Raw genomic sequence first — 20,297 nt, forward strand, 5'->3', positions numbered from 1 at the left:
GGGCCTCTTGTTTAGACATACTGAAGTCATGATTTATCTCACAGGAAGTCAAAGCTACCAGTCCAGCAGCAAATCACAGGAGAAGAGAGGTAAGAATTAGAAGTGTCTGTAGACATTTGAAACCAGTGATGTGCTTTATCCAGCTAGGCTTCACTTTGATGTTCGACTTTAAGTGTGTGATTTAAATCTCGCTGGGGTCTCCATGAGAACTTCACAGGCTGCTGATGGATTAAACAGGATAATTTCACGCACACGTAATAGGAATGTTAAATTATATGGATCTTGCGATTATACAACAGCTCCTGTTTCTAATAGACTAATTCTCCACTCACCTGACCTACTAGAAATGGCCTATAAATAGCTCCCTCTCAAATAAATTTCCATTCAAAACCTCTTATCTGTGTAGCAACTACCCATGCCAGTACCTGTAGTTAGATCCTGTGTTCACAGCCAGACAGCCTGGCTGTTCCTATGATGGAGTTGATTCCCATCTGGAGCCAAGCAGCACCTCCAATGGGGCAGGTTCCCAAGTGAGACCAACCTCTGTGACAGCATCAAAAGACTCATGATGAAGTGCTCTGTTCCCAGGTGGTGGCACTGCTGAGAGAGCATTGTATAATGGGCATGCTGACCTCATCAGTGGGTTAGTCCATGGCTCAATTCATAGCAGAATGAACCAGTAGGGGGTAGGCTCTGGTTGGAGAAATTGGGTCACGGAAATCATGCTTTCAAGGGTGCTTCTTGTCATCACACCTCCCCTGTGCCTGCTTCCTGGAGGCCATGATGTGAGCAGCTTTGCGTGTATTCACATGCTCTGCCATGATGCTTGGCCTTGTCTCAAACCTGAGCAACCATGGCCCAAAAGCAGAAGCCAAATACATCTTTCATTCTTTGGAAGGGCGATCTCAGGCATTGACCACACCAGTGAAGCACAATTAACACAACCATGCAGACATCCACTCCCTGGGCCTGCTAACCAGGCCAGATCCCCCTTACTCCTTTTGTCTGCTGGTTGGGCTCAACCTTCACTGTCCCCTGATGAGTCCCCACTGAGCTATCAGATATGTGTGTGCCCAAATCTGTTGGTGAACGTGGCTCCTACATCCCTCTCAGGGTCACTAGGAACATCTCGGGGGTGGATCCTGCCAGCTGAGGGAGCCTGGAGCCTCGGAAGTATCGAGGTATTTAGCTTGTTTCACTTTCCTTCTCTTGTCCTTGCTGCTGACCACATTCCGTGTGCGAGGACCCAGCATTCAGCCTCTCCTACACCACCCAACTCTCTCAGGACCCCCCATCTTATGGAGAAGAATTTACCCCCATCTTACTGAGGGTAAATTATGAGAAGCAGGATCTACCTGCCAGCAAGGCCCTAAGCAAGAAGAAAGAAGAGCTGCAGAGGCTGGGGAAATGGCTCTGTGGGGAATGAACCTACTGCTCAAAGGTGAGGGCTTAAGTTTGAGCCCCAGCACCCACATAAAAGCAGGGTGAGGGTACCTGTAATCTCAGCACCGGGGAAGCAGAGACAAAAGAAAGCCTGGGGCTCCCTGGCCAGCCAATCCAGGTGAATCCCTGAGTTTTGGGTTCAGAATGGAGAGGGCCTGTCTCAAAAACTAAGGTGACCTGTGTAAGACATCTCGCAGCTCCCTCCCCCATTTCTCCCCAAGGCGAGAAAGAGGAGAAAGAATTGAAAAAAAATAAAAATGTTTAAGAATCTGAAACCCTTCAGAAAGTTAATAACACCACCATTAATCTGTGCTATACAAAATGAAATTTGATATAGCTTATGACAAACTCTTCAGAAAGAATTTTAGAGCCCTATTCCTGCCTTCAGGGCATTTATCTGAGCCACCAGGATGAACCTTCATAAGGGCACTTGCATCCATTCTTAGCAAGTATTAGGTGTAGTTTGTGTTTTGTTGTGAGGAAAGAGAGAGTGGTTTCTTCCCAACTCTGTCTCTTGAAAGTCGAATGGGAAAGCCTTGAGACACCGGGGCTCTGTTTCCTCCTCTGTTGAGGAGAGAAATCGTGGGGAAAACCCTAACAGCAACCTCAAGAAGACCCTCAGCTGCCTATGGCTTTCACAGCACACCTTCCTCAGCTCACATGAGGGAGCTGGGGAGTGGGGAGAGGACACAAGGCAGAAACAGGGATAAACAAAAGCCCTCGCCATAAGCTGTATCAGACTGACATCCTGTATAGCACACATTAGTAGTGCTGTTCCTAACTAAGCCTATCTCTAGTCCTGGGAAGCCTCCATGAAATTACTTGCTTGGTAACGTGAAGGTGTTATCATTAGTATGAAAATATCTGTTCTATTTTAAACATTGAGAACCCCTCTCTTTAAAAACAAATGAATAAATAAACAAATAAATAAATAAATAAAGCAAAGAAGGGAGGAAGGATGAAAACTATCCTTTAAAATAGTACAGAGCCTTCACAAAGTCTGAGAGGACTTGGAAGAGGATAAAGGAGAAGCCTGGTATAGCGTCCATCTGTCTGAACACAGTCTGTGCTGTGTGGCTCCCTGTGAGGTGAACTCACAGCTGGTTGGATTAGTTTTAGTATGGTGACGGCTTCTCCCATAATAAACGAGGAGTTGCCCACCCGGCCATTCAACTCGATTCACATTATGCCCTTGGATTTCCTGTACCCTGCCTGGCCTTGGGTGCCTCTGTCATAACCCTAAACCAGGCTTGGGGGCTGCTCGCTTCAGAGGTCCATCACACTCTCCAGGATGAGCTCCACATTCCCCAAATCTCTCTCAACTTTCAGTTTAAGTCACTTTTACCAAGTTACATAGTCATGTGTACATTCTTGCAAATGTATAACTTAGGTTTCCAGAGAGACTGTCAAAGGAAACCTGCCTTTGCCAAACGTGGGCCTCCACACCTAGGGTCCTGCAGCATTGAGGACTCCAGGGAAAGGACAATGACTCACAGGATTCATCTCTCTGCTACTGATGTCTACCTGCCCTGACACTGGCTTTGGCAGAACCTTCCAGAGCCTTCCCCCTCTTTGACATCCAGAGAACTAAACTATCGGTTTGTACCCATAAGCTATACCACCTGCAGAGGTACTCAGCGGCTTTTGATTACATAGGGCCTGACTTACAGATGTCCTCAAAGAATTACAGTAGTGATGGTAATGATGATGATGATGATGATATAGCTGATAATGATGGCTCTCGAAGTTTGGGCTTCTTACTTCTGCCATCCCATCCCCTGTGCCCAGCTGAGCCTTGTTGCCAGCTTGGAGCAGTCGCAGCAGTTTGATGCCAGTTTCTCTCGGGGTGCCACACTCCCTGATGCGTACCATCCAGCCTAATCTACTTTAGAGCTGTATCGAAATGAAAGATGAATAGGAGGGAGAGCTTGCTGCTAAAACATATGTGTCAGAAAATCATTATGAGTATTAAATTACAGCCATAAAATGAACCAGAACTAATCTTGCAAATTAAGATCCAATAAATTCTTTTTTTCCAGGACACACCTTTTCTTTATGTGTGTGTGTGTGTGTGTATATATATATATATATATATAAGATTGAGGCCAGCCGCATGAAAACGGAGCGGATGACTTTGGCAGATGGCATTAGGAAGAGGTATGACAGCAGACATTTCAATGTGATAAATAGGTATGAGCTCTTGAGGGCAGGGGTGCAGGCTGGCTAGTGGATAGCTATTGCCCCTGTGCCAAATGTTATAATGATCGGATTTTTACACTGATGCAACTATGTGTTTTCCCTGTACAGTTTATACATGCGTGTTCCCGTCCCTCTCCTCAGCAACTCCCCCCACCCCCACTCTTTAATCCTCAGCTGGGGTCCTGCTGACATGAGAAACTAGTTCATTTCTGATAACCTCTTATTTTGGAAGAGAGGACACAGCCATTCAAATGAAATCTGAAGCTATAAACAAGCCTTTGGAGAGTTGCCTTCTCGCTGGAATAACAGGATAACACCCCCCCCAACCCTGCGGGAGAAAAGAGACTGTAATTAGTTCATTGTCCACGAATAGGCACAAAGGAGGCGAAGCCCCGGACTGGACTCCCTTTCAAGGGAGGATCTTGGGGAAGATGTTAATTAAGTGAGTAACTTCTACCATCTCCTGGGAATGCAGAGGAACACCGCTCCTCTTCCAGAAGAGACATTGAGGAAGGGTATGACCAAGGACATATATAAAGAGTCTCCAAAGAAGAAGAAGAAAACAAAACAAAAAGCAGGATTCATCTCCCTGCTGTCAGCCTTCCTGCCGCTGGCACTGGCAGAACATTCCAGAGCTGTTCTTCGACGCTCCCCAAACCAAACTATTTATAGCTGTGCAATCATTATAAATAAATCTGTTTATACCGTGGAGCCTTGGCCCTGCATGAGTTAAAACTCTCGGCTGGCAGCTATAAATAGCTGTTACACGCTCCAGTGTGACGACTGACGGATACGTCCTCAAATTGTGACAAATAATGACAAGTTTGTTTGACAAACATTCCGCTGACATTCATCTGATTTTGAGTAAGTGGTGCCTGCTTTCTTAATTTGGTCCCCGAGGCCCAGGAGCTGGGAGACATTCTTTATTCTCCCTCCCTCACCTCCTGCCCGGGAACTGTCCTGCAGTCCGGTGTTTTCTCCTCCTAATCAACTGGAAGGGATTGAGGCCATTTAAGGGGAAGCTTATTAAATCCACCATTTGTCTCCTGGGACAGTTCTGCTTTAGGGGATTTGCAAGGGTCTGGGGAGTTTTGTTAATGACGGGAGAGCCAGAGGGAGAGAGAAGGGAATGAGGGCCAGGCTGGGGTGTTGGGCAACGCAAGGGCTTCACTTAGGATCTGAGACATAGAAGGATGGGTGTGTGGGTGGAGGGACTCCTGCTGAGTTGTCTAAGTCTAGGTTGAGGTCTCCAGAGTCTGAGGTCCTTTCTCTAGGTCAGTTGATATTAACACACATCCTGAGTTATTCAGGACCTTAAAATACACACAGGCTTTGTCACCTGTCTAGTGTCACAAGGTCCTGATGCCAGAAGAGCTGGGACAAACTAAATTTCTGCATCCATGGCTCCATGTTCATCACAAGTATCGGCTGATTTACTTCCTTTAAAGCCCTCAGAACCATACCTGCCTGTGGCTAGCACCCTCCAAGGGCTGGCAGTTTATGGGAGCAGCTAGCACCATCTCCTATTCTCTAGTGCTGTCAGTGTTGACTTTGCCAGGGTCACCTGTACTGCCCCTCAGTGTCCTCGTGGGCACGTCTTCTCTCTAGGTGCTATCTCTTGTTTTCTGTGTGGCATTCTCCCCATGTGTGTTCTTTGAGTGTGTGGGGTGTGTGTGAGAGACTGTGTGTGAGTGTATATATGTGAATGTGTGTGTGAGAGTGTGTGTGAGTTGTGTGTGTATGTGAGTGTATGTATGTGTGTGTATGAGTATGTGTTTGTGTATGTATGTGAGTGTGTGTATATGTGAGTGTATGTGTGTGAGTATGGGTGTATGTGAATGTATATGCGTGAGTATGTGTGAGTGAGTGTGTGTATGAGTTGTGTGTGTCTGTGAGTGTATGAGTGTGTGAATGTATGTATGTATGTGAGTGTGTGTGTGTGAGTGTATGTGTGTGAGTCTGTGTGCGTGTGAGTGTATGTGTGTATGTGTTGCATGTATTTGAGTGTGTGTATGTGAGTATATGTGTAAGTGTGTGTATGTATGTGAGTCTGTGTGTATGTGAGTGTATGTGTGTGTAGGTATATGTGTGTGTGTGAGTATATGTGTGTATATATGTGAGTGTATGTATGTGAGTATATGTGTGAGTGTGTGTGTGTGTGAGAGAGAGTGTGTGTGTGTGAGTGTATGTGTGTGAGTGTGGGGAGGGGTACATGTGCTCAAATAAGTGCAGGTAAGGCCAGTGGCCAATGAGCCCAGGGATCTCCCTGTCTCTGCTCCCCCGTGCTGGGACTACAGGTACATGCCTATCTTTACCGTGGGTGTTGGGGATTAGGTTCGGCTCTTCGTGCTTAGGAGACAGGTACTTCCCCCCACTACACTATCATCCGAGCCCTCCCTTCTTTGACCTGTCCTCCATAAAGCTTTCACATCTTTTGAACGTTCAGCTCTAACCACAAAGCTGCTGTTCCCTGCTTACCTCCTTCCCAGCCTGAGATGGGACTGTAGAAAGGGGACCTTGCTTGAGTCTGTTCCATGTCACTATAACCAAACACCGGGGTCAAGGGACACACAAGTAAAGAGCTTCACTTTTCCTACAGCTTTGGGGGCTCAAAGGGGTGATGGCGGCTGCCTGTACTCCAGCATGAAGGTGGTGTAGTGTAACGATGGGACTGTGTGTGAGGCAGACCATGGCAAAACAACAGGCAAGTATGTTCCTGTGAGGCGCACTGCTTCTACCACTACCCACTCTTGGGGGAAGTAACGGAGGCCCTAAGAGCACTACATTAATCTCTTCCTAGGGTAGTGCCCCAGTGACCTGGTCACTTCCCACTAGGCCCCATTTCTGAAAGATCCTCCACATTCGCCCTGTCATCCTGAAGGGTCAAGCTGTCAGCACACAAAACTGTGGGAAGCGTCCTCAAATTATGTCGTACGAGGGCCAGTCAGGGCAGAGTCTGAGGTTGTATGCCTCAGTTCCCCTTGCTTACCCCACACTATCTTAACTCTACTTCTCCTGAAGTAACTCCCCCATCCCACTGCTCTCCATCTGCCTAAATTATTGCAGACTTAATGCCCTGGTCAGCCAAGCCTCAAATGATCAGCTTGTGCTCTGCCTCACAGTGAGATTCTCCCTCAGCCCAGAGTGCATGCCCTCAGATGACCCGGTCCCTTTCTGTGCCCAGACTGGCTTTCTGGACCCCTAGTGAATGTCTGTGGAAGCCAGGGCTTCCACAAAGCTGGCCAGCCAGCTGCCTGCATCTCCCCTGGAGCCCTGCCCTCTTATCCCTGGCTCCCTCTTACTACCAGCCTGTCTTAATCCTGCCTTGTCTAGAACTGTGAATTCGCTCAGGTTTAATCCTCTTTCTCAGTGGTCAGGGGAATATTCCCTTAATCATCTTGGTACCATCTAGCCTGATGTCTACCCAGAATAGGGGAATCATCAAAGTCAACTTCCTAAAAATGCCAGGAAACAAACAAACAAACAAACAAGCCAACAACAACAGCCAGGGCTGAAGAGATGGCTCAGCTGTCAAGCACTTTCTGCTCTTGCAGAGGACACACATTTGGTGACCAGCACCTACATAGCAGCTCGCAGGAGATTGTAACTCTAGTTCCAGCAGGTCTGTCCTTAGAGTGTCTAAGGTCCTTTTCACGAGCTCATGACAGAACCCAGAACAGGGGCACATCAGAGCCCAGGGAGAAGCGTAAGCAACGTGCTGACAAGCTAACCACCAAAGTGCAAAGCCACAAATTAAAAACTCCTTAAAGAGCCAAATCCTTGCTTAAAAGTTACAGGGGTCTACGGGAATGGGGAGGGAGGACTCCGGGTCCCTTTGTGCATTTCCGTATTAGCACAGTCACACTTGGCCATGCAGATGTCAGTTCCAATAAACACCAGGGCTTTCCAGGGCCCGGCCTCTAATTGAAGGGATTGTTACTGTTGGTGAATGTCTGGGGAATTAATTAGTGGAGAGCAAACCCGTTCATAAATGCCTGCTTTGTAAGGGGTCCTCACATCCTGGGGACCTCGATTCTTGTGGCCAGCTCTGCCCTAGGAACCCGTGCCAGCAAACGGTATTTATTATCCTTCTAGGGCCTCACCTGGAGATAGGGCTTCCCTGCCTTAGACACCACCAGGTTTGTGTATTCCCCCCCCCCCGGGGGGGGGGGAAGTGGGGCGGTCAGCAAGCATTATGGGAAAAACTCCCTCGGATCTTCTGGCTCCTACTCCCACAGCCTGACTGAGTTTATGAAAACAGGCCTCATTTGCAAGTCAGAGATGGAAACAAGAGCGAGAGCTTCACACAGCCCACGCCCATTCCCAGTTGGTATGCAGGTTCAAACACGTGCTCACGCGTGCACTACAGCTACAGCACGTGCATACACACAGCTGCCCAGATCGCTGTGGAAGCAGGGTGCAACCGATCCCAAACCCCACGTCTGAGCTGGATGTAGCAAGCCAACTCTTCAGGTAAGCATTGTCCTAAGACTTAGGGTGACGCGGAGGACAAGTCTCCCCAGCCCCCTCCCTCATAGGAGCACACCGCTCAGAATGAACACAGCTGCTAGTTTTGCAAGCTACCCACTACCCCGGGTAGACTGCCATGGATGTCATCTTGAAGTCTTTCTTTAAGTTGGGGAGTGGGAAAGATGTTTTATGCTGTTAAATATGGGGGAAACTAAAGAGGAGTTTTCAGAATTGCAGTTTTTTTGGTTTTTTTTCTCTTTGAATGGTTTATGCTAAGCTGTATACATGTTCATGCTCTGTAGTATACTATGTTTTTATAGCTCCCTCCTCCACTCCAGCAAGTGATGGTAAAGTTTTTCGCATAAAAAAAAATTCCTTTAGAAGCAGTGGACCCTTTAATACAGTTCCTCATGCTGAGGTGACCCCCCCAACCATACAATTATTTTTGTTGCTCCTTCATTCAGAACTGTAATTTTGCTACTGTTATGAATTGTAATGTAAATATTTTTGAAGCTAGAGGCTTGCAAAGGGGATCATGCCCCACAGGTTGAGAACTGCTGTTATAGACTCTGGTGGTGGCCTGGGCAGTTTTGTCTGACCTTTGCAGTAGTGTTCTGGTCTTGAAAATGACCCTGAGTCACAAAGGAGTCTGCCACAGTCTCTGCACGGAGACCTTGTGTCTGGTTTCTGGTTGGCCTTAGGAGAGGAAATATAAAGGAGGGATTTCTTCCTGAGAGCAGCATCCCCTCCTCTTCTGTGGCCTTAACCCTTCTTCCACACAGGGCTGCTCCTCTGGCTCCTGTCTGCTTTGGGCCTGGTATCAGCTATCTGCACTGTAGAATGAATTAACTCCATTCGCATCTAACTCCGATGTTAGAAGCTAGCATTTCGTTTTCATTCAGCCACGTTTGGTCTTATTATCAAAGTATAGGCAACTCTCAAGTCAGAAATCTGGGCTCCTGGCTTCCTGCATCTGGGGGAAAGGCAAGCCCGGGGAGCAGCCACACAATTCTGTGATAAATATCTCCACTTTAGCTATAGCATACCACCATTTATTACCCCTGTCCCTTCAGAAAGAATTCCCTCCGTGGGCATACTTCGAAGAGTATGGTTATAAATAATGTGCCATCTGCCAATGCACATAGGCCTGGGGGGTTGAAAAGTAAAACTCTTTATGCTTTCATGTAAAACCAGACTTTCTCCATATGTATGCCGAGTAACAGTGAAATAAGAATACATCATGATCTACGGTGCTAGATTAAGAGATGACGAAATAACATTCCAGAGAAGTGACATCTTTAAAGGTCAGTCACTGATCAATGAACTAGGTGCTTGAACCAAGAAAGAGGCGGGGTGGCCTCTGGCTCCTTCTCAGGCTTCTTATTTCAACACCAGATATTCCCAAACAATCTAATGAAAGGGATGGAAAATGGCAGTTGTTCCTTGATAGTGGAAACGACAGACCAATCTTGAGTGTGGTGGCACACTCCTGTAAATCCAGCACTCAGGAGGTGGAGACAGGAGGATTTACATATATCAGGGCCATCCTTGACTACAAAGCAGATGGCCCCATGTGGCAGGTATGCACAGCTGGGATTCTTTGCCTCACAGCTTGACAGAACAGGAAGCAGAGACCAGACAGGCCAGACTATAACCTCCAAGGCCTGTTCTTGATGACTCTCTTCCTCTGAGGAGACACCAGCTCCTGAAGGTTCCACAACCTTGCAAAACAGAGCCAACAGCTAGGGACCAAATGTTCAAACCCCCATAGGCTCCTGCCTATGAGGGACATTTTAACATTCAAACCCAAACACCTGCTTACCCAAAATACAATCTATGTAGTACAACAAAATGTGATACAAGTATGTGAAATAAGAAAAGGGCGACTTAATTGGAGACATAATTACAGCAGGGTATAGTGTGGTCATTCAATAAATGGGTGTTGAAGAAGTGAATGGTGGGGTTGGAGAGATGGCCACACGAGGAAGGGGACTGAACTCAATCCTCCAGAATTCAACAAGCTAGAGGTGCCCATGCATCCCTGTAACCCTGGGAGGGCCCCTGGGACTCACTGGCCAGCCAGCCTCACTGACTCTGTGAGTCCTGATTCACAAACTTAGGATAGAAAGGGACTGAGCAAGACACCCAGTGTTGTTGACCGCTGACCTCCACATGCATGTGCATGCATTGGCATGCATGAATATGGACACACACTGTCGGAGTAGAGGGACTCACTTGGCCTAGTAATATACACCCGCAATCACAGTACCTAGGAGGAGGCAGGAGGATCACGAGTTCCAGCCTTGCACAGATTATATACTGAAGCTGTCTCAGAAAAAAAAGAAAAAAGAAAAAGGATGGGTGAGCACTATATAAGGATTTTAAGCTACACAAATACCTTCCATTTCATTCAGCCAGCTGTCAGTGTTATGATTAAATTAAATTCGCTCGGCTCCATCCACCCTCTTCACGTATGAAAGTTAAGTGGGCGAGACCATAGGCACTCTCCCTTTCTTGTCAGCTTCTCAGTAAAACATGTCCTTGGCTGCAGGGGTGGCTACACGGTGCTGGTGACTAGAAGAGGATGGCTTCCTGTCACCTTCCTCTCAGGCTGGCTTGACCCTGCGGAGGGCTCATCACATCCTGCTCATCAGCACGTCTACATTCTTTCTTTGAGCCTGATTACCAGCATCTTCTTTCCTTTTTTTACTGAAAGACGAGAGGGGCAATCAGCCCCCAACCTTCATGTCTAGTGTAGTGTAGTGTAGTGTAGTGTAGTGTAGTGTGTGTGTGTGTGTGTGTTTGTCTCGCAAGGACAGACAAAACTTAGGACATTTGCATCTTGCATCTTTTGGGGGCACTGAGTACCAGCCTTCTCTTAAAAGATACAAGACAGAGAAATTCTACCATGATAAGGTAAGACAGAGACAGTCCACCATGATGGCAGGAAGATAGGCTGGTAATAGCAAACACTGTTTCTGTGTGGCTCAGTGGATGACTTACTTGGTAGACTCTGGCTTGGTCACATGTGTCCTGCTGGAACTAGAGCCAGTGACCTTCTGGTATAATCCATAGGCAGGCTACTGAGCTGCTCAGGTCCAACTCTGATATTAGAGTGCTGATCTCTTCCTCGCCCTGATCAAGCATTTGGATGTAACACAGTGCTTTGGCAGGCTGCTGTGCCCTATCTTCCTGGCATGCTTTTCCCTGTAACCCTCCCTGTGACAACCTGCCATCCATGCATGGGCTGAGTTCCCAAGAGACAAAGGGATCCCAGGCTGGGGCAGCAGCACAGAACATTCCAGAAGCAGCTGGGCCCATCCACTTGCTGACTATTCCTGGCTTGGGAGGAGAAAGCCTTTTTCTTTTAACCCTTGGAAATGACAAAGGATGGGTTCTCAAAGGCCTGTCTCGTGAAAGGACAGTCCTCTGGGTACTCAAGTTCCTCTCGGAAGTGCTCCCCTCTCCCCAAGTGCAAAGCCTTGGGGTATCACTAGTCTATGCACATGCATATGACAGCATGTGCTTCAGATCTAAATCACACAACTGTGCAGAACTTTAAGTGCTCACTGCTCCCGACACTGCAGCCTGAGAGCCATCCCTTCTCAACCGTACAGTCCATGTCCCTGAGTGGGCTCTGTCAACATAGTTCCTTCAGCTAGGCTCTTAGATGTCCAGAGGCAAATTCTGTGGTTGGTTTTCATGAATTTGGTTGGTTGGTTGACTGAGATAAAGCCTCACGATACAGCCCTGACTGGCCCAGAACTCACTATGTAGACCAGGCTAGCCTTGAACTCATGGAGATCCACCTATCTCTGACTCCAGAGTGTTGGGATTAGAGACGCAAGCAAGCCAGCATGCCCAGCTTTCATGGATTTCTTGAAGGCATGTCCTATGTTTATCTCCAATGGCTGCTGTAACTCATTAACATAAACTTGGGGATTTAAAACAGTAGAAATTTGGATTCTTCAAGTTCCAATATCCTCAAGTCTGAAGTCTAGGTGTGAACAGGGCCACATTTCCTCTGGAGGCTCTAGAGGACAGTCCTTCCTTGTCTTACCTGACATCAGGTGGCTCCTGGCCTTCCTGGGCTTGTGTCTGCATCGCTTTAATCCAGAGGTTCTCAACATCTAGGTAGAGACCCCTTTGGGGGTTGAACAACCTTTCACAGGGGTCACCTTAGTCCATCAGAAAACACAGATATCTATATTATGCAATTTATAACAATAGCGAAATTATAGTTATGAAGTAGTAACAAAGTTGGGGTCACCACGACAAGAGAAACTGTATTCAAAGGTCACAGTGTTAGGGAGGTTGGGATCCACTGCTCTGCCGAGATCTTTTCTTCATCTGTATCTTCAGGGACATCTGTTGTTGGGTTTAGGACCCACCTACGTAATCCAGATCTTATACTGTGAAATCTTTAAATTGATTACCTCTGCCAGGCTTCTTTTCCTGCATGAGGTTATGTGTTCAGAAATTTGGGGAGTTATGATGTAGATATTGCTCCTAGGAAGCCACTGTTCAACATGCCACGTTCTCTTCCAGGACTGCAGCTCACCCCTAAGTCAGGGTTGGATCAATGTACTATAGGGCGATTAACTGCTCGCTATATTACAGTCTTCTGCCACTGTGACAAAATACCCAAGCAATCAACTTATAAAGAAGAAAGGTTTACTTTAGCGCACAGCCCGAGGTTTCAGCAATGGTCGGTTGTTCCATTGCTCTGGGGCTGGTGACAGCACAGCACATCGGGGTAGGCACTCATATGGGAGGAAGCTGTTTACCTCCTGACAGCCAGGAAGCATTGGGGACAGAGTCTGAGGTCCCAGATCTCCTTTAAGAATCCCAGTGACCTCCCTTCCTCCTCTCTCCCCACAGGTTCCTCCACTTCCACACAGCCACACAGGCTGGTGCCCAAGAGTCTTTGGAGGACACGGGCTCAAACATTACTCCATCACCCCACCTTGTACTGAGTGTTGTTTGTGGAGAGGGACATTGCCTTGGTGTCTGTCACAGGAAATGAATGAGACGGCATAAGTCTTACTCTCCGGAAGTTCCCAGTCAAGTGAGTCAGAGACCGCAACATCTAGATCATCAATTATACACCATGATTGATGCTATGAAAACCTGGGAAGACCTGTCACTCAAGAAACCTACAGCCCAAGTGCCGGTTCCAATCAGAGTCATCTTTTTGTTCATGTGTCACAGAATTGGCTTAACTGGGAAATGAATACTGATGGAAGAAGAGGGGTGGCCTGGGAATGAAAAGGGGTCCTTCCCTGGAGAAGTTTCTCCAGAGCATGAATGTGTCTGTCTGTCTGAATATTGACAAGGAGAGACATTTAGTGCAAATCCCGCACTGAGTGTGTAATGCATTTGACTCCGAGCAGAGAGCATGGCAGAGTCAGAAAGTGCTCCCCTGTGGACAGAAGCGATGCCTTCCAAAAAAGCCGTCTCCAAATTTGTGCACAAATCAACAGCTTGGACGGAGGCCAAGAGGCAAATTCACTCCTTCACTGCCGAGTTATTTAGGCATTTAATGCTTCAGGCATGAGGGGCTGTGTGTGAGCCGCCATGTGAAAGTTGTGTATTGAATGCGCTGAATAGGAAAAGGCCTGACTCATACACACAGAAACGAGCCATGCCGTTTTCGTTGATCATGGACTTTTTGGCTAAGGCTGGACCCTGGATTTCCTAAGCAGGGGAGTGCTGTGGTGTGAATGAAGAATGTCTCCCAGAAGCTCCTGTATCTGTCTGAACACTTGGTCCCCATTGATGTTGCTCTTAGGGGAAGTTATAGAACCGTTAGGCAGTGCGGTCTTGATGGAGGAAGTACAACCCTGTGGATGGGCTTTGAGAAGGTAAAGCCTCACCCTGCTTCCTCTTCTTGCTCCTCTCCTTCATCCTCTTCCTCCTCCTCCTCCTCCTCTTCCTCCTCTTCCTCCTTCCTCCTCCTCTTCCTCCTCTTCTTCCTCCTCTTCCTCTTCATTCTTCCTCCTCTCCTTCCTCCTCTTCCTCTTCCTCCTTCCTCCTCTTCTTCTTCCTCTTCCTCTTTTTCCTCTTCCTCCTTCCTCCTCCCTCCCCACCTCTCTCTTTCCCCACCCTCTTCCTATGTGCAGCTGAGATGTAATCAGCCTTCTTCTCCTGCTGCCCTACCTTCCCTACTATTGTGGACTCTTTCCCTCTAGAACCATAAGCTAAAACAAAGCCTTCCTTCTGCTGTTTTTTTTTTTTTCTTAACAGAAAAGCAACTAATACAGGATCCCAAGTTGTTTAGACATTACTCAGGCCACTAAGATGCCAAGAAGAAAAATTCATCAAACGTCAATCAGATGATTCTAGAAGGTTCTGTCTCACAGCAGAAGATCCACTCTGTAGCTCCAGTCTTCCATATCTTAGGGACAACTTGGAGATTGTGTTTACTCTTGAGCATTGAGTCACAGGCATAGAAAGACACATAGTCAGGGTACAAATGGCCTAGACTGTTGTGACTGAAAATAAGACCACTTTGTTTTTGCAGAGACTCAGAGACTCTTTTCCTTAAAGGGTACATACTGTGTTACAGAAAATGATTTTTCTAGTGTTTTGTTTTGTTTTTTAGTTGAAATGTAATGGACATCACAAATAAGTTATTCCAAACTAGCCCTGGTCCTAAGAGCCCTACCATTACCTTCAAAGAAAGAAATTAGCTCTGAAAGAAAAATGTTAAGAAAACTGTTAAGGACCTGCCAACAACCAGCAAAGTTCAAAGACAGTTTCTAGAAAGCCATGCTTTAGTAGAAACTTCTGGAAACAAGCTCTTGTCTGAGAGAAGTGGCTGCCGGGAAACATGGGTGTACAGATCCTGCCATTTGCTTCCAGAGTGACTTAGGATGACTTCTGAGTAAAGACATCAACGTGCAATCTCAGCGATGAGTAAAACTGGTATAGGGTGATACCTCTAGGAGCTGGACCATGCAGCTGACACACTCTACCAGGGCAATGGGAATTGACCGGCCAGGTTGCCTGGTCCTTGGAGCATGTCCATCATCACTGACTTCTGACCTTATACAGCTCTCAAAGAACCAGCCAGGTACTGGCTTACATATGTAAGGAGGACCACCACGAAAATCAGTCCTAATTCACTTTTCATTTCTCATTCAGTCTCCCAGGAGGTAGGGGAAGCAAGTCCAACCTTTGGAGAATAGAGAAATGCGGCTGGCTAATTCTGCCCAAAGATGTCCTCTAGGAAGATGGTGGCATGGTACACTGCACCTTAGACAATCTCCTCTTTCTTTTTCCGGACCTTACTGAGACACCCTAATTTTGCAGTAAACATCATGTATGGGCCTACTATGTGCCAAGCATGCTGTGCTAAAGATTAGCGATGAAGAAAAGTTAGCCAGTCAACACACAGACTGCCCTCCATCTCTAAAGATTCTAAAGCCACAGATACAACAAATCTTGTATCAAAAACAATTGAGAACTTGCTCAAGGGATAAAGGCACTTGGTGCTAAGTCTGATAACCTGAGTTTGGTCCCTGGGACCCACATGGTAGAAAATAGAGAACCAGCTCCAAACAGTTATTCTCAGACATCCATGTATGCACACATATGAACACACGTGCATGCACGTGTGCACACACACACACATACACTCAGAAGCATAGGAATTAAAAATTCAAAGAGTGAGGATTGGGCAAATGTGTCTTGACTGAACACGTTCACACATTTTCTCCTCCAAGGACTCCCTACGCAGTACAGCATAAGAATGATTTCATTTACTTTGTGTCAGGTATTGCAAGTGATCCAGCACTTGTTGAAAGCATACAGGAGGATGTGTAACGTAGGCCTAAGCCTACTGCATTGTTTTAAATACATACCTGCAGATGTGGGTACCCACAGCAGGGAAGAGGGTCTCCTAGCATCTGTGCCATGGCACTACTCAGCTGGGGTCAGATCTCACCTTCTACCACCACGTGGGTTTCAGGGATCCAGTTCTTGGCAGCAAGCTCTTCTTCTTTTTTTTTTATAGGCACTAATTTTTACTTTAATATGCAAATTTAATAACTACCCCATAATGACTTCTGCTAAAGCATTCATCAGTAGGATCTCTGACAAAGTTTAGGTATCACAAGTAAATACAGAGGACTACATTTTATGTATGGTGATCTTTGGCACATTTGTCAGTTGAAAAATCTCAAAAGGCAATAAAAATTCCTCAGTGTGTTACACATTCTTTTAATCCTCACATCAAAGCATAAGGCCGAAAAAAGGCAGGCTGAAATTTTAGGCTATGTGGAACAGTTTTAATAGAGTTTACATACAGTACCTTACATAAAGAACAGTGTGTTTTGCAACTTTAAATAATATCTGGATGTATAGTGGCATGTATTCTTATCAAAGATAAATTCAAGTTCACTGTCTATCAGTTCTAAGGGCCTTTATACAGATTTCTAGAACTGATAAACAGAATGAGGCAAAAATCATTCAAGTGTAATGTCATCAAATCGCCTCCTCTTAACAGGCTTTTCTTCCCCTTTTTAAAAAAATTTCAAAACCTGTACATACACTTTTAGTTTTTAAAAACAGTCTGTTAAAAGGTAACATTTTATGTTAACCACCAATTTGTATAATCTATAGTAATAAAACTGGATATGTGTGATAGAAATATGTTGATTATGTACATATGTATGGCGACTACTTGATCAAGCATACTCACTTCTGCATACCTGCACATGTAGCACTTCGGCGTGCACACAACTCACACCAGGACTGGCAGACAGTAGGACCTAGGCTCAAAAATCCAGCAAGAGCTGAGTAAGCAACTTAGTTGCCTTTGGTTTCATAAATCTGTCCATTTGTGAACAAAGCTAAAATTTGTGAGTGTATATTTATATTTTAAAATAAAATTTGTCTTTTCCAGTATTCCACTACTAGCAGTTTAAAAAAAATCCACAGCAACAGATTATTTTGATATTTTTGTCACTACTCATCCCAGCTGAGTTTTATAGTTTTTTTTTTTCAAAAGGCAAACAAATACCAAGTGTATCCAGGATCAAATGTAGGCTAAAGTCTGGATACCATGACTCCCCTACACAGAGCACACCCAGCATGTGGCGCACAGGTTTGTATGGGTTAATGGCGTGGCAGCAAGCTCTTTTACCTGTGAGCCAACATCACAGTGGGATAAGCAATCCGGTAGAATCATGTGCAAAGGATGGAGCTGGACGAATGGCTCAGTGGTTAAAACCACCCACTGCTCTTGCAGAGGGCTCAGCTTTGGTCTCCATTGCCTACATGATGGCTCACGGTAGTTCCAGAGAATCTAACTCCTTCTTCTGGTCTCCCTCCCTGGCTAACTCCCATACACATGCGGTGCACATGAATTCATGCAGGCACACACACGTGAAAACAACGTTTAAGAAAAGCAGAAATATATTTTAAGTGCCATCAGAAACAAGTCTTGAAAGATACGCCCCTCCATGTGTATGACAGATTAGGGAAACAGAAATCTAGATTAAAGTGCGTGGCATCCCAAGCTGCTAGTGAAGGAGCCAAATCCTTGGCTGTGAACATTCTGAGCATCTGAAAACTCCCTTCTCTTTTGTCCCTGATTACAGCAAATTGACTCCTTGGTTTTCATTGCCTCTAAAAGCATCTTCTCTACATAGTGCTAAAGATGCAGGGAGAAAGGAACCCTTATACACTGCTGATGAGGGTATAAACTAGTACAGTTACCACTAGCTGGTAACTCCTGGATATAGTCCTAAGTCAGCTGACCACAAAGATGCTGATACTGTTTGTATTAGTCAGGGTTCTCTAGAGTCACTGAACTTATAGGATGTCTCTCTATATTGAGGGAATCTATTGTGATGACTTACAGTCTGTAGTCCAACTAACCCAACAATGGTCAACTGTGAATGGAAAGTCCAAGGATCTAGTAGTTGCTCAGTCCCAGGAGGCTAGTTGTTTCAGCTGGTCTTATGTAGAAGATGTGCTGGCTAGGAAATGCAAGCAGGCAAAGAAGGGTGAATCTTTGTTCTTCCAAAGTCCTTATGTAGGTCTCCAGCAGAAGGTATGGCCCAGTTTATAAGTGTGTATCACTATGCCTGGGTCAGGGACTTTCTTTGTCTCAGGCTGACCTTGAACGCAGAGATCTCCTTGCTTCAGTTTCCTGGATTTAAAGGTGTATACTGTCTGGCCTGGGCCTAAGCTTTTCATAGACACTATGCCTCAAGATCTGGATCACAGGTGAGCCCTCCAATTCTGGATTGTAGGTCATTCCAGATAGAGTCAAGATGACAACCAGGAATATCCATTACACTGCTGCATTGATGGTGGCACTGTTCGCAGTAGCCATATTCTAGACTCAGCCTCGGTGTCCATTGCAGAGGGTGTGTGAAGTTCGGAATGAATGTGTATCTGACATGAGCTGGCCATGTTAGAGATTCATGGTAAACTAGCAAAGCTTTTCACCTCCCTCAATCAGGTTCAGAGAGGCAAAGTTCTCCTCTGGCCCAAATACAAGCGTTTATGAATGATTGACTAGTGTGTGCAAAATCGCAATCGCAGCGTCCTGAGACTATTCAACTACAGGATCAGCTAGCTCCTCCCCTTAACAAGCAGGTTGAGGTTCCTGGCTGTTGTTTGGTACTTGGTACCACTCCATCAGAACACACATAGCTTCTCTGTATGTTTGTCTATATGTCTGTGTGTCTGTCTTTTCCTCATTCCCTCTCCAGCCCTACTCATGGCTCCAGAACAAAGTAGTGGAGGCTCTGGCAGCCCATCCACAGGCCAGCGAATACGAAAGTTGGTGTCTGTGCCCAGTGGAGTTTCATCTAGTTGTAAAGAGCAAAACTGTCATTTTCAGGGGAAAACTGTCTAGAACTAGACAACATTGTGCTAGGAGAACTGAGCCAGACCTAGAAAGGCAGCCACCACATGCTTTCTCTAAAACGTGGAACATGAGGGGCTCTATGTTGGTTTGTTGGTTTGTTTGTTGTGTTTGAAAGAAGAAGGGGAGCTGTCTGGGAAATGAGATCAGAGGTGGGAGAGAGAAAAATGTTACCATTCTGTCTAAACTCCACCCCACAGTTACCTGGCAACAGCCAGGTAGGCCTGGCCCACTACAAAAGGGGCTGCTTGCCCTCTCCTCTCTCTTACTCTTGCTTCCTGCTTGCTTCCCTCTTACCCTCTTGGGCTCTTCCCTTCCCCTTTCCCTTCCCCACACTTTCCACCCGGTCATGGCCAGCCTCTACTTCTCTACTCTCACTCTCTGCCTTTCTCTGCCTCTACTACCCTCTTAACTCCCCTCCCTATGCCCTGAATAAACTCTGTTCTATACTGTACCGTCATGTGGCTGGTCTCTCAGGGGGAAGAGATGCCTTGGCATAGGCCCACTAAGTCACCCCTTCCCCCACACCTCACCACACCCCCCATAGAACATATCTTATATCTCTTTATCATTTTATAAACACATCAGAAAATATGTACAAGGATGCCGTGTCCACGTATGAACAGGTCATATGGAAGCAATATTTTGTGTAAAACAAATACTTTGAAATGCACCTTTAAAAATAATGAAGTTTCTTCCCACACTCGGCTATTCAATGATGTTTAAATTTAGCAGCCTTTTCAAGGAAAGCCAATATAACTCAAACTCCTATTTAGAGTTCCTTGAAAGTAGAAAACCAACCTTCCCTTCCCAGCCTGAGTACATGGTACTCCGTACCCATGCCAACTGTCTTACTTAGGGATTTACTGCTGTGAGCAGACACCATGACCAAGGCAACTCTGAATAAAGTCAACATTTAGTTAGGGCTGGCCTACAAGTTCAGAGATTCAGTCCATTATCATCAAGGTGGGAACATGGCAGCATCCAGGCAGGCATGGTGCAGGCATCACTGAGAGTTCTACATCTTCATCTGAAGGCTGCTAGCAGAATACTGGCTTCCAGACAGCTAGGGTGAGGGTCTTAAAGCCCATGCCCACAGTGACACACCTACTCCAACAGGGCTACACCTACTCCAACATGGCCACACCTTCTAATAGTGCCACTTCCTGGGCCCAGCTTATATAAACCATAACACCAACCTTGGATGGTGGCCCTGAGGAATACGGACTAGAGGCCCCCAGCCCCTCTGCTCACCTACACCAACCTGTTTCAGCACTTGCCCCTGCTCTTTCCAGCTAAGTAG

The 20,297-nt window shown here is 46.2% G+C and overlaps 1 long non-coding RNA gene across 1 annotated transcript; it reads left to right on the top strand.

Moving 5' to 3' along the window:
- Positions 1-7,812: 7,812 nt before the first annotated feature.
- Positions 7,813-16,979, top strand: LOC115032935. The gene is made up of 3 exons (XR_003838579.1): positions 7,813-8,115; positions 12,994-13,976; positions 14,359-16,979. It is a non-coding gene; the product is annotated as an uncharacterized LOC115032935 (long non-coding RNA).
- The last annotated feature ends 3,318 nt before the right edge of the window (positions 16,980-20,297 follow it).

The sequence above is a fragment of the Mus caroli genome, chromosome 13 (genome assembly GCF_900094665.2).
Source record: "Mus caroli chromosome 13, CAROLI_EIJ_v1.1, whole genome shotgun sequence".
NCBI classification, from domain to species: Eukaryota; Metazoa; Chordata; class Mammalia; order Rodentia; family Muridae; genus Mus; species Mus caroli.